General features: G+C 44.8%; 1 protein-coding gene across 34 annotated transcripts in view; it reads right to left on the reverse strand.

The window, feature by feature from the left end:
• The window catches only part of DENND2B (DENN domain containing 2B), a 307166-nt gene that overhangs the window by 166331 nt on the left and 126053 nt on the right, over positions 1-14782 (reverse strand). The window contains exon 1 of one of the 34 annotated variants that reach the window (XM_065592176.1): positions 3250-3359. The exons of 31 other annotated variants lie outside the window; for them this stretch is intronic. The gene's annotated coding sequence lies outside the window, so the exon portion shown is untranslated. Of the gene's footprint in view, positions 1-3249; positions 3360-14782 lie in introns of those variants that run through there. 2 more of the 34 variants (XM_065592190.1, XM_065592196.1) reach the window with 2 other exon arrangements.

Below are 14782 nucleotides of genomic sequence, written 5' to 3' on the forward strand. Positions count from 1 at the left end.
GCCAGCCAACACTAGCTGGCTTACACACGTTGAGGTTGGTAGGAGACCACCACCAGGACAGGGCATTTCAAATATTCAGTGCACTTTTTAACGTAATGGGAGAAATCCATTTGTGGTGTAACTCTGCTGGAGTGACATTAAGGAGAAATACAGCCAAAGGAGTCTTGTTTCCTTTGTAAAGCAATCTCTGTCCCAAAGAGGATAGGCTGCAATTCAGAAAAGCACTTAAGCATATGCTTTAACTTCAAACATATTATTGACTGACATTGACTTCAGTAGAATGGAAGTACATACTCAAGAGCTTTGCTGAATCAGGGACTGCCTCTCACTCTGTGTTTCAACAGTGCCTGCAGAATGGGCCCTGATCTTGGTTGGGACCTGTATGAGCAACAATATGACCAAAAAAAAAAAGTGGCAAAAATAGGGAAGACAGACTAAAAGTAGAAATTCCCAAAGGATTCTGCCCAGTGAAGCCCATCTATATTCTTTGTATTAATATGACATGAATAATGCTATTACAGTAAAAAGTACATCTGCCATTGCATTTTGTTACAATGAACACCACCACCAAGTATTCTATAAATAGAAGCTTGGGGGAGGAGGGGAAGAGAAATTTTTAAATACACAGAATTAACTTTTAAAGAGAATTTTGGCAAGAACTGCACTTCATTAACTCCCATGCAGTTGAGTCTCTGATAGATATATGTAACCGTAATAGCCCTCAGGAGAAATACGCAGAGGAAAGCGGACTGTGTCACATGAGGATATTCTCCTACTGGAAGACTACCAATGTGGCAGTGTAGAATCCATTTTCAGAGTTGTACAACACAGCCTGGTTAACATAGACCACCACAGATACACACTGGTTTCATCAATAGGTTTGTACATAAAGGAAGCTTTGTCAGCCCTCATTCATCCATCTGATGCTGGAAGCCCAGAAAGCAAGACAGACTTGGCAAAGAAGCAGTCAGGTTACCTAGTGGATGTTGTGAATGTTCATTTCTCTCATGGATTTCTGTACATACCAAACTAGAAAGCTTGTACCCAATATTCATATTACACAGATACTGTCTTTACTAACAACTGCAGGGTTTTGGTTCAGAACCTTAACAAATATTTGTAAAGTCTTTTTCCATCCCATAACCAGAGCTAAGCTATTTAAGGAAAAATCTATTGTTTATAGGACTGTAAAAATTAAAACTAAGAGTCAGATTCTAGCTCCTTAGGTGCACATTGTGTGGCTCCCATAGACATGTGTGTTGTGTAGTCCCTGTTAGATAATATTTTACTCTTGTAATTCTGATGTTGCGCTAACTGCTTTTGGATCTCCCATGACAAGCACCTTACGCTCCAGGTCTACATTCTGACAGTCAAGAATATCAGAAGTATTATACTGGATCGTTCTATATATGTACTGTATGGCCCCATCAGTAGATCAAGGCCCTTGTGTGTTTTCTCATGGCAGAGCATGGTGCTGCAGCTGCTCTGCCTCAGTTTCCACAACAGGGTTTCCAGTGCACTGGTGGCTTATGTGGCTCAGCTGTATGGCCAGGCTCCAGCCAACCTTCTCTCCCCAGGTGAGAGCAATTAGTCTGCTCTCCTTCCCAGCCAGCTCTTCCCTTTTCAGCCCTTCCTTACAGGTGTAGTGGATAGGTGGACAATGCTATTGCAGTTCGTTAACCCTTGCCAGGCCACTGTGCAATTTGTATACCCTATCACCAGCCCCCAATAGAACGGTATCTGAGCATCTCACAATTTTTAATGTACTTATGCACATAACACACCTGTGAGATAGGGATGTATTATCATCATCCCCATTTTATAGACAGGGAATGGAGGAAAAGAGAGGCAAAGTGACTTACTCAAGGACACGTAGGAAGTCTCCACTGGACCACTGGACCTTCTTCCTTATCTGAATCAGACAAGGGGGCCACATGTCCTGTCGCCAACAGTGCCCTGTACCAGATGCTTCAAAGGAGGTGCCTGCAACAGGCAGTTGTGATATAAACTTGCCGGCTAGGGAAAGGATCCTCCTAACCCCCAAGAGTTTGAGGTTTGCTTACGTCCAGAAGCATGAGGGGTTTATTGTTTATTTCTTATATTTACTGTTCAATACTCTATATTTGTACAGTGCCTAGCACAATAGAGCCTTGTTCTTGATTGGCCCCTAGAAACTACTGTAGTAAAGGTCAAGATGCAAATAAATAAATTCTATTACAGCTTCAGTGAGAGCCACCCACTCACATCTGAGGGTAGAATTTGCCCCTAACATATGCAACATATAATTAACAGTGGGAGAATCCTGTAAGCTTAAAAGCAAATAAGGCAATAGCAGTGCTACAGGAATAATAATATCACAGAGAAGTGACTTGGAAGCACTTTCAACAGTTCACAGTGTGAGATAGGATATGACCCTCCCTCATAATTTGTCTTTTACTTTTAATATTTGTTCTGTATCAAAATTTTGGGGGTGGTGATGTTTGGTACCATCCCAGCCTACAAAGTGAATCCAAATACCATAGTCACGGATGCATAATGCAAATCAATCAATAGTACTATTACCACTAATGGCATCACATTGGGGTGTCTGGGAGATCAACTGGTGACATTTAGTTAGGTAGGAAGTTTCATTGATCTTAAAATACAGATGAAACTGAAGTAAGTTTTATAGATCAGATAGAAAGCTACATAAAAGAATAAAATATAAATGTATTGCGGTTTTATTTCAGGGAGTTTAAAGGAATGTGACAACCCCGTAACTTTCTGTGAGACATTATATAGTGATAACCACATCCCCTGGGGTTCTATGACAATACTCTTCATCACAATATTCATAAACTACTTACACCAGGGATGGGCAACCTGTGGCCCATCAGGATAATCTGATTGTGGGCCCGAGACATTTTGCTGACATTGACCGTTCACAGGCACTGCCTCCTGCAACTCCCAGTGGCTGCAGGTCTCTGTTCCCGGCCAATGGGAGCTGCGGGAAGTGGCGGCCAGTGTGGCCCTGCAGCCTGCGACTTCCTACAGCTCCCATTGGCTGGGAACGGCGAACCGTGGCCACTGGGAGCTGCAGGGGACCGTGCGTGCAGGTAGTCAACGTCAGCAAGATGTCTCACGGCCCGCAATCAGATTACCCTGATTGGCCACATGAGGCTCACGGGCCGCAGGTTGCCCACTACTGACTTACACAGAAACAAAAAACAAAATTTCCAGCATTGTGACACTGTAAGTGTGCGGACTCACCCCTGCGGCGCCTCCTGCTGGTTGTCTCTAGGAATTAGCTCACCAGCCCTCTGGAGCGCCCTCTGTTGGCCGGTGATCTGCTACCGCCGGCCCCCGTGTGCCTCCCGGACCCGGTGCTCTGTTATCTGGGGTGCTGCCCCCTGGCAGTAAGCCCACTGTTCTGGGTCTCCCCCCTCCCAGGGGAACCCCCACCCACTATCCCCACTTCGCCTCAGTGTTAGGCTACTGCCAGTCCACATCTAGCCCCCCGCTCACTGGGGTGGACTGCAGTGTAAGCCACTCATCATAGGCAAAGGGGTTCAGACCTGCTGCCTCTGCCTACCCATAGATTGCCCCCTGCAACCCTGCACCTATTTGGCCTGTCGTCAGGCCTGCAGCCTGGGGCTTTCCAGGCAGGAGCTCCCAGCTCCTCTGGCCCTTCCCAGCCCTGCTCCAATCTAGGTTCCTTGCTTGGCACCTTGCAGCCAGGCCCTTCTCCCTCTACAGGCAGAGGAGGGCTGTCTGGACTCCTGGCTCACTGCCTCTTATAGGGGCCAGCTGGGTCTGATTGGGGCTTGGCCACAGCTGAGCCTACCTTCCCTAATCAGCCCAGGCTTCTTGCCCCAGCCACATCCCTCTCCTGGGCTGTTTTAAGCCACGAAGGGCAGGAGCAGGTACCCACCCCACTACACACAGATTGTAAAATACAGATCCAAAACAATCATGGATGGACAACATCAAATGGGTTCTACAATGATTGAAGGTTTAGAAAACATGACCTGTGAGGGAAGATTGAAAAAATTTAGTCTGAAGAAGAGAAGACTGAGAGGGAACATGATAACAATTTTCAAGTACATAAAAGGTTGTTACAAAGAGGAAGGAGAAAAATTGTTCTCCTTAACTTCTGAAGCTAGGACAAGAAGCAATAGGCTTAAATTGCACCAAGGATGGTTTAGGTAGTAGTAGTAGTAGTAGTAGTAGTAGTAGGCATCCTTCAGTCTCGAGAGACCATGCGTATCCGCGCCTGAGAGGTAAAGAATTTATTCCGTTGGTTTATGGCAGCCGCGCACGTGGCTGAAGAGACCCACTCAAGAGAGACAATCTCTGCCGCACCGGTCACATTTAAAGGTGGTGTGTCGACCCTTTGGGCTCTGCCTTCTGCAAGCTCTTTTCTCCTTTGCTAAGCGGGGCAGCTTCCTCGCATAACTCTGGAGACCTTTGTTAAGCTCTTGTTTCCAAAGGCTGTGGTCTTGAGTGTGATCTTCCCAGTTGTCCACATCCATGTCCATTTCTTTGAGGTCTCGCTCGCACGCATCCTTGAAACACAATTTTGGGCGTCCTTTGGGTTTTTTTCCAGATACCAATTCACTGTACAGAATGTCCTTTGGGGTGTGACCAGCAGAGGCATCTGTTTGAGCAGTGTCTGCATGCTGGGTGTGCCAGCCCGCTTGAGGCACCTCAGTGTTGGTGACTGTCTCTCCAAGAGATGCCAAAGATTCAACAAAGGCAATGCATATGAAAGCTGTTAAGCCTCTTTTCCTGATGAGAGTATAAGGTCCATTTCTCGTTGCCTATACAAAAGTGTGCTCATAACACATGCACGATACACACAGATCTTTGTGTGGTCTGTCAGTTTGTTGTTTGCCAGACCCTCTTGCTCAGTCTAGACATTGTGGCGGCTTTTCCAGTGTGGATGTTGATTTCTGTTTCACATGAAAGATTGACTGTAATAGTGGAACCCAGGGACTCGTTCACACTTCAAGTTCATAGTTGTTGATCTTGATGGAGGGTGCTTTCTCAACTCCTTGGCACATTATCTTCATCTTTTTCAGCTTATGTGAAACCCAGAGTCTTTACAGGCTTTGGAAAAACTGTCCATAAAGGTTGTCACTGCTGCGTCGTCAGCAAAGAGGTGGTTTTGGATAAGGGCCTCCTGGGTATTGGTTTTAGATCTTGGTTTAGGTAGGACATTAGGAAAAACGGTCAGGGTGGTTAAGTACGAGAATAAATTGCCTAGGGAGGTTGTTCAATCTCTGTCATTGGAGATTTTTAAGAGAAGGTTAGACAAACACCTGTCAGGGACGGTCTAGATAATGCTTAGTCCTGCCATGAGTGCAGGGGACTGGACTAGATGGTCTATGTGATAGCTGGCTGAGGTGAAGACTAGGTTCCCCTTATGACATTAATGCCTCTGAATCTCCTGATGTGTCCTATGGATTTGGAATCACCAATTTTCCGTTAACTTGAACACAAAGTCCTTTCCCAGCTAACTTCTGCTCTCATTTATACCAGTAACTGCAGGTTACACTGATTTATAGGGCCAGATCCTCAGCTGGTGTAAATACGTGTAGCTTTGCTAAAGTTAATGGAGCCCTGTCAATTTACACCAGCTGAGAACGTGGGACAGAGGTTTTAAGGCTGAGGAGCGAGGGGGGCGGGGTGGTCACTACAATCACCAATTCTGACCTGCATAAAACAGGCCATAGAATTTACTCAGCAGTTCCTGCACTGCAGGAACCTATTCTTTCCTATTGTGTAAAATGAATGCTCTCAAGCCCAGTCACTTGTGGCTGACCTAGAGGCTCTCTCTTATGATATGTCTACATTTCAAGATTGGGGCGTGATTCCCAACTCGAGGTGTCATACTTGCACTAGTTCTCATCAAGCTAGCGCACTAAAATAGATGGTACCCGTTGCAGTGCAAGCAGCAAGAGGGGCTAGACACCCTGAGTGCATGCCCGTCAGAGACACCAGGTATGTACTTAGGGAGGCTAGCCACTCCTGCTGCTGCAGCTACGTTCTATGTCTTCTCGAGCTGGAAATCACACACTCCCAGCATGGAGTGGAGACATACCCTGAGAAAGTCATCCAATCTCAACATAAAGACTCCAGATGATGCATTCACCACACAACTTGGTAGTTAATTAAAAAAAACTGCATCTTGAATTTTTCTAACTTCAACTTACTGGCGTAACTAAGAGCAGAAGATGGCCCTTCATTTGAAACTCCCCCAGCTTAGCAGACTTGTATGTTTTCGTTTTATAGCCTGCTCAAAATCCCTCCCCAACCATATGGTACTTTTTCCTACTTAGACTTAAACGGGATTCATTATACTCTGATTTTTTTAAAACTTCCCTGATTTCTAAAGCATATTTTCCAGTAGTTATACAATTCCAATTAAAGTCCTTAAAGTATGTTGCAATCCTTCAAAGCCAGCTCTCTGAAAGTCAGAAACATTAGCATTGTTTATCTGTCAGCTTATGAAGAGTCCAGATTCCATTATTTACCAAAGAGCTCTGAACTCAACAAAACAGAACTTTTTAACATCACCAAGATCCTAACCCTCTTGCTCCGACAATTACCAGGTTCTAGCCTGCGATGTAGTCCCTGGTGCAAGCGACCCACTTAGCCCTGCTCAAATGCATCAGGTGGGAGGAATTTTTGGGGAATGTAGAAAGGTGAGGGAGTGGAATAAGAAGTATTGTCTAGTGCTTTAGGATAGGGGGTGGTGAATCTCGACTTCTGGGTTCTAAGGTGGCTTTGTCACTGACTGAGTTGGGCCCTAATTCTCCAAAGACTTTATCTTTGATGTCAATGGGCTTACTCACCACGCATAAAAGTTCAGATGTACGTAAGTTTTACTGCAACAGAGTCTTGATGTGTAATGTTGAGCAAGGCCCTTCAAACTCTGTACCTCAGTTTATCATGGGTAAACTGTCTTAATTGTTGCAAAGATGAATTAATGTTCATGAAGAGTTCGGAGCTGCCTGGATATGAACGCTGCTACGTATCAAATATACAGGTGACCGATGTACCAGGAATTTAGACCCAAGGCTTGCATGTGTTTCTAAAGCCGCAGTCCAGGCAAATTATTGTCATCTTGCAAGTTGTGGTGATCAAAACAATATGAGGGAATTTTAGTGCTGCAGAGCTGAAGGAACAGTCCCCCTCCTAAAGGAATATCAGGGAGCCATTTTTGAGAGCTAGAGACTTAATGGGAAACAAGCCTTTATAGAGACGGGAAAGCATTGCAAGCTACTCATCCTGGTGCATGCTTTGAAAAATGGTCCCTATACCGTATTATGACCAAATCCCTGGAAACAAATAATTAATATAAATAATATTATTAATAATATAGTGAGATTGTTGACTGATTATTTATTCAGTTAGCAGGAGCTGTTCCTGGTGTCTAGGCATCTAGGGGTTAGTTCTAAAGCAAGAACATTTTTTCTAAATGCTTTGTTTAAGGACATCTTGCCTACATTTCAAGAACAGCTGCACTGCTAAACTCTCTTCGGTGACACAGCTTGGCTTGGTGGCAGTTTGCCTGTTCCATTCCAGTAAAACATATTAGTATGTTCTCTCACAACAGCCCCAATGCCTATTTGGTTAAAAAAAGGAAAATCCACCCTTGTAAGCCAGTGGCTGTTTAAAATTTTTTGTCTCTAGTGTGCATCTGTAGAGATATGCTGATGTTTCACTCCATATTCTTTATGAAAATATGCTTATGATATGAATATGACATAATGGAGATATACTTTATGCAAGATGGGTCTTGTAAGGTATCATTGGAAAGGTTATGATTTACTGAATGTGATTATCCAATTTGTATGCATGTATATTTCCGTATCTAAAGTTAGATAGAAATATGGTTTCTAGTTAGAAATATGGGACATGTAACAATTACAACTGGGTGTGTATTGGGAAGACACCCACCAGACGACAGGCCATCAAATTTGATGAGCCATCAGGAAGAAACAACAAAACCATGACGCTATTAATCTCTCCCCTTCTGGGAGGTGTCCGGGGACATAACTGTGACACTACTAGGTCTTGTCACCTGATACTAAGCATTACCTGGGACTTCTTGTAACTTTCCACTGGAAGGGAAGGGGGGGTCAAGTTTGGGAAACAAAGGATTCCCGCCTTATGTAAATCCTATTTAAGGGTGGGGAGGAAGGCAAATGTGTCTCCTCCTTTCAGACCAAGTCCAGACTGAGACGGGGTCCAGTCTGAAAAGAAATATAACTGGAACTCTGAACCACAGAAACTTTGCAACCTGCCTAAAATAACATTTAGGTAAGAAATTACATTTTGTAACCTGTTTCTTAAGTATATTGAGCTTAGCTCACGTACTTTGTTTTATTTGCTCCGTAATCTGCTTTGTTCGGTCTGTTCTCTCTTATATTTACTTAAAATTCACCTTTTGTAGTTAGTAAACTTATTTCTTGATTATAATATAACACAGTTTATTTAATTTCTACCTGGGGAGGCAAGAAGTTGTGCACATCCTTCCACATTGGGGGAGGGGGAGAATTTCATAAAACCTTTGGGTTGGTACCCCTTCAAGAGAGTGTGCACGTGAGTGCTGGGTGAGTCCTCTCACCCAGAGCTGACTTCACTCTGCGTCTGAAGCGGGGTGTGGCCCTACCTGTGTATGTGCTGCAAGAGACCGGAGAGCCTAATCCAGCAAAGCAGTAAGAGGGAACCCAGGCTGATTAAGCAGGGGAGGCTCAGTTAAACCCCAGCACATCAGGTGACACCGCAAAGGGCCCAAACCCGTCACAGATACCATAAAGGCCATTTTTATAGGACACTGTCCCCCAGGTATTCTCTGTTTTAGCTGCGGCTTCTAAGCTGATCCCATCTTGAGGATTCTGACATGAAAGCAGCTCCCTGTGTGGCTCTTCTTGTGTGGTGTCAGAAGAAGTGCTAAAATCCAAACAAACATCCAAAATCATGGTTAGGGATAGGGTTACCATTCGTCCGGATTCCCCTGGACACGTCCGGATTTTTGAACTAAAAATAGCGTCCGGGGGGAATTTGTTAATGTCCGGACTTCCCTCTCTCCACCCCCATGCAGAGCACGCGCGGCTAACAGGGCAGCCGGATGGTGCCACTTACATGGGGCTCCGACAGCGGGAGAGAGTCCCTCCTCCCCCTGCAGCAGAGCTCACTCACTCCCTGCATTCGCCTCCGGCAGGCTGGAGCTCCTCCCCTGCTGCTGCCCAGCGTTCCGGGAGAACGGCTCAGGCCGTTCCTGAGCAAGCTCCCAGAGAGCCCTTAGGCGAACCGAAGGCCAACGACAAGGGAGCCAGGGGGTCGGAGAAAGGGCAGGGAGGTTCTGGAGGGGGCAGTCAAGAGACGGGGGGGGGGGGTCGGGAGGGGCTTTCTGGGAGGTGTGTGGATAAGGTTTTGGGCAGTCAGGGTACGGGTAGGGGGTAGGGTCCTGGGGGGCAGTTTGGGGGGGGGGGTCTTAGGAGGGGGCAGTTAGGGGACAAGGAACAGGGAGGCTTAGGTAGGGGGTGGGGTTCTGGAGGGCAGTTAGGAGCAGGGGTCCCAGGAGGGGGCAGTCAGGGGACAAGGAGCGGGGGGGGGGTTGGGAGTTCTGGGGGGGGGGCTGTCAGGGGGCAGGAGTGGGGAGAGAGATCAGAGCAGTCAGGGGACAGGGAGGTGAGGGGTTTAGATGGGTCGGGAGTTCTGGGGGGGGCTGTCAGGGGGTGGGGAGTGGTTGGATGGGGTGTAGGAGTCCCAGGGGTCTGTCTGGGGGTGGGGGTGTGGATAAGGGTTGGAGCAGTCAGGGCACAGGTAGGGGGTAGGGTCCTAGGTGGCCAGTTAGGATTGGGGGGAGGGTCTCAGGAGGGGGCAGTCAGGGGACAAGGAGCAGGGAGGCTTAGGTAGGGGGTGAAGTCTTGGGGGGGCAGTTAGGGGCAGGGGTCCCAGGAGGGGGCAGTTAGGGGATAAGGAGCGGGGGGGAGGGTTGGGGATTCTGAGGGGGGCGGGAAGTGGGTGGGGCAGGGGCGGGGCTAGGGCAGGACAGGGGCGGGGCTCCTCCCGTCCTCTTTTTTGCTTGCTGAAATATGGTAACCCTAGTTAGGGAAAAACAACTTGTGTTTGCTCACTAAAAACTTGTGAAGAGAAGTACATGTCAAAGTTTGTGTCATGATTTAAGAGAGACATGTTTGTTTTCTATTGCAGCTCAACACAAAGGTATGAAGCCAGAAGGAGAGAGGAAAAGACCAGAAGAAGAGAGGCTCATCTTGACTCTTCAGACTAGCTTCCCTATCCATGGGGCTCTACTAGCTACAGTAGAAAACAGAAAGAGTACACAATACCTAGCTTTGGACAATTTTATATCATAGAAGCCTTCTGGTATGGGTCTTCCCACCAAAGCCAAGTTTTAGCAAAGAAGTAGTTAGAAGTTCAAGACGGTTAATGTCAAGGTGTGGAGAGAGGGAGGAGTATCAGAATACTCAACTCTGCTCTCAGATCACATGTGCCACTCTAGAAAAATGCTTACCATGACAGTCCCATAAAGAAGCTGTGTTCAGGGTATAAATTTAGGGCTCTATCCTACAAGCCCGTAAGAATGTGAATAGTCCCAGTGGGACCACGCAAGCAAATAAAACAGTGTCTCCAATTCCACACATTCAAAAATCACGGTTAAGGTCGCCAAAAAAAAAAAAAGTGAGAGGCTCAAATATCATGGGATTTTAAGAATAATAAATGTGTGGCTCCTTTTTAAGTTGCCTCCTAGTGTTGGAGTCTTTGAGGGTCACGCTTTCAAGCTCTCCTCTCTAACTTAGGGATAGAAACTTTTGGGTTTTTTTAAATGATAGCTGAGATTCTTATGTGATCATGTTACTCCAGGAGACAGGGATGTCAGAAAAACACCAAATATCATGAGATTCTCAGGAAAATGGCAAGATTGGGCAACACTTAAAGGGTTTACAGGGTCAGACCCTTAGATTCCAACAAATCCATAAAGGCAACATGGGCCAAACCATGGCCACAGGGTTACAGCGGACTCCCTGAGCCTTCACAGTAGAGAGGTGCCAGAATTTCTGAAGGGCCAATCATCAGGCTGGGAGCTCACACCAGTCTGTGGGTGCCGACCATCGTGTAACTGGTTGGTTGCTCTACAGCTCCTGCTATTGTAGCAAGCCCATCCTCAGGATTGTTCAGACTTCCCCCTATGAGGGAAGTCAGAGACCTGCACGCAGGGCCCAAAATGGATTATTTGCAGAGCACCTCAATATAGATTTTCCCTCTTGATTGTAGTTAGGCATAATTTTATATCTGTAGTTTAGGTTCTATAGTATTAGAGAATATGGCAATTTGCCTGCCGGGGAATATTTGGTTTAATGCAACAAATGCTCACCCATATTCTTGTGCATCATACTCATCCCTGCACAAAGGTGCTCAAAGATGAGGAAAAGGGGGCACAAGTAGCACCCTCCCTTCCCCCGCGTGTCTCAGTGCAGAGTCTGGGTACAATGTGATCCTTGCACTCCTCAAAGCACAAGGCTTGGGAAAGCTAGCACCACAGCAGCCACTGGCTTTTCCAAAGTGGATGGGAAAAGGGATGGATCTTTAGCTATGCCATCTTCTATAGCACCCTGCACAGCTGAGCAGGCATTGAGGACTTGCTCTCACCAGGAGGACCTATTGTGACAATGCACAGAACATGCTAGCGTAACTCACTCGCACAGCCTTGTTTCTCCACCAATGCCCTTTTCTTGGAATAACATCAGTCACTATCCAGAAATATGTCACCGTTTAGTGAAGACAACAACATTGAGAGCACTTGGCTCTTTACAGGAAGCCATTAAAGGAGCTCCAAGCAGACCGAGCTCCGTAGCTATGATGAGCGGCCAGGAGGGAGGCTGCATTCCTTTTCTCAACTATTTCCTGACAATCCTCTATGACTGCACAGCTCTGAACTGGACAACTCCGAGCTGGAGAAGGAGGGAATTTCCTCTCTACGAGTGACTTTTAAACTGGCATGTTTACAGCAGGGAAAATAAAAAACAACCACTCCACGTTGGAACAGAGTTCAGTTCAGTTCCTCGCAGAGTGCCCAGGAGAGACCTCTAAGCCAGACCTTTCAGAAAGGCTCAGCATCCACAGCTGAAGCCAGATTTTCACAAGAGCTCAGAACCCACCTGGGAACTTCATTTAGGGGTCTACAGGGGAGATGAGCTCATTTGAAAATTCAGCCCCGGTTGTAGTGACTGAATCTCTGTGCCCTAGTGTCTGACTGCCATGTTACTGTGAAAAGTGGCCACTGCACACAGGATACTAACCCGTCCTCTTTTAATGAATTTGGGATAGTTAAATATTCACATTGGTACAGGCTGAATCTTGCAGTCCTCACTCAGACAAAATCCCCATTGGCATCAATAAACCCTTTGATTATGAATTACAGGATCAGCCCTAACTGTACGTACCTCACTGCCACAGTTAGGCCCTGATCCAGCAAAGTACTTAAGCATGTGCTGAACTTTAAACAATGGAATTACTCACATGCTTATGTTCAATATATTATCAAGTGCTTTGCTGGAGTCGAGGCCTTACTCAATATTAAACACCCCTCCCGCTCCCAGAAACATAATAAAGGGATTAGGAACCTAAGTGACTTACAAACCTGAATCCTATTCAACAGGACATAGGCTACTAAATCACTTATACACTTCTGACAAAATTTTACTCAAAATCAAGTTATCTAATAGCATTTCCTCTATTTATGGGCTGAGAGGCATCACCACCCATCTAAGGCCATATTGCAGATCTCATCCACTGATGTTGAGAGTGTTGAGATGTCGTGAAGCCCAAACCAGGTTTGCTTTGTACACAAATCTACTCCTTAAATATCCGCATTTGTCAAATCTTGATCTGATCAGCAGTGGACATGTACCAGAAATCCTTAATGATGAGCAAAGTCCTTCATCTTCTTTTGGCTTTTTACTTTCTGTCATGCTGCAGCTTATCAGCTGAAGCCATAAATCCTCCAGCAGATAGAACAGACAGATCCATAGGCTACATCATTGTTACTTAGAGTATATTACAGTCCAAAGTTTGTGCTAAAAGTGTCACGTTAAAGCACTGTATCATTCTCATAACTCCAATGTTGCTAAGATAATCAGAGCTATAAAACAAAGAAAACAACATCAAAACTAAACAAGATCAGCACTGCTGTCCCATATTTGCTTGTCATCTACTGGACATTTTCAATATTGTTAAGATGGATTTTTTTTGTTGCAATTATGGGGAACATATTGTGATATGTATTTGACAGAGTTCTGAATTTAGCTAAGTATACTGCTTGGCTTTTATGTGTTTCACTGTTTCTGGATTTATTTATTCATTTATTAGAGTATAGCATGAGGTGTTTTGTTTTGTTTTAATTCTTGGACTTGGATATTTAAATCATGTCTATAGGTAAGGTGGATTTGAACTAAACCTTGCATACTTACATTTGTATAAATCTGGAATGATAAAACTATGTATTGATTTGTGCCTTGTTTAAAGCAAACTGTGATAAACTACTTATTCCTTTATTTGGCTATTAGTTAGCTTATGAGTTATTTCCCTTTTTGATAAGGTATAGCTATTGTCAAACAAGCAGAGAAGCAACTTCATTGTGGCAAAGACATACTAATACATTTGTGCTAATTATTTACCTTGCAAATGAACATGTCCAGTACTACAAATACATTACGCTGAAGATAAACTTTTACACACTCCATAACCCTTCACTGCACATTACTGATCTATCTGAAACTGTGCGCCTAACTGTTCCAAGGGAATATTAGAAGTGACTGCTCCCACAATGGTAGGGAAAGAAACATTAAGAAAATGTGCTTGGTCATTGTTGAGTCAGAGTCCCTTCCTAGGCTGGGGGGAAAAGATACATAAAATCACATTAGCTAACTTGATTTGAAACATCCCTTACCATCTAGCATTGACACTGTTCATCATCTTTACAATAATGTTTGCTGATCTTACTGAAATCTTTAAGGGAGCCAAAGTTTCAGCGTGACCAGCTAATGCAACTGTAAAAGACCATGTATAGTGTAGGATAAAAAGGTATGTTTTTGCATATAACACAGATGCTAACATGTTCTAGACAAGGAAACATGTACTTTAACACATACTACATAGGCTCCTCCCTAGGCTTTAGCTTGACTAGGTTTGCATTTATTGAAGATAGTGTGTCTTGTTCAACAAATATGTTAGAGAGTATTAGCTAATGCATGTTATCATCACACCTTTAAATCCTCATTTAGACAAGGCCTTAAAGTGCATCTACAGTAGGGCATGTCTGGACTAGGATAAAAGGCTGGTTTCTTAGATCATGTTAGCTAGCACAGTCTAACATTTTCTGAAACTTTAGTGTAGACAAAGGCATGTTGAACTATATTAATCAGTTGAAGCCTGGATGTAAGCTTAGGGCTCATCTCAACCAGGCAACACCTGTAAAAGTTTCCTTATTTACAACAGAGTTTTAAAACGTTTGCTAATTTTTTTAAAAACACTTTTTACCCTAGGTGTAGGAGGTAAGTGATGTTACCTAACATTATTTGAAACTCAACTAAAAGCATCTTTTCCCTTGTCTAGAAAAGCACTTAGATCCCATGGTCTAGATTCTGAACTCAGTTACTCAGGGGGAAAAACTGCTGTGCTAAATTGAGCGCATACTACATTCAACAAGGCACTGAAACCTCAGAGGGTCTTTATACTTTCATTTTAAGGCAGAACTACGTTACTGTAG

This window comes from Chrysemys picta, chromosome 4 (assembly GCF_011386835.1).
Source record: "Chrysemys picta bellii isolate R12L10 chromosome 4, ASM1138683v2, whole genome shotgun sequence".
NCBI lineage: Eukaryota > Metazoa > Chordata > Testudines > Emydidae > Chrysemys > Chrysemys picta.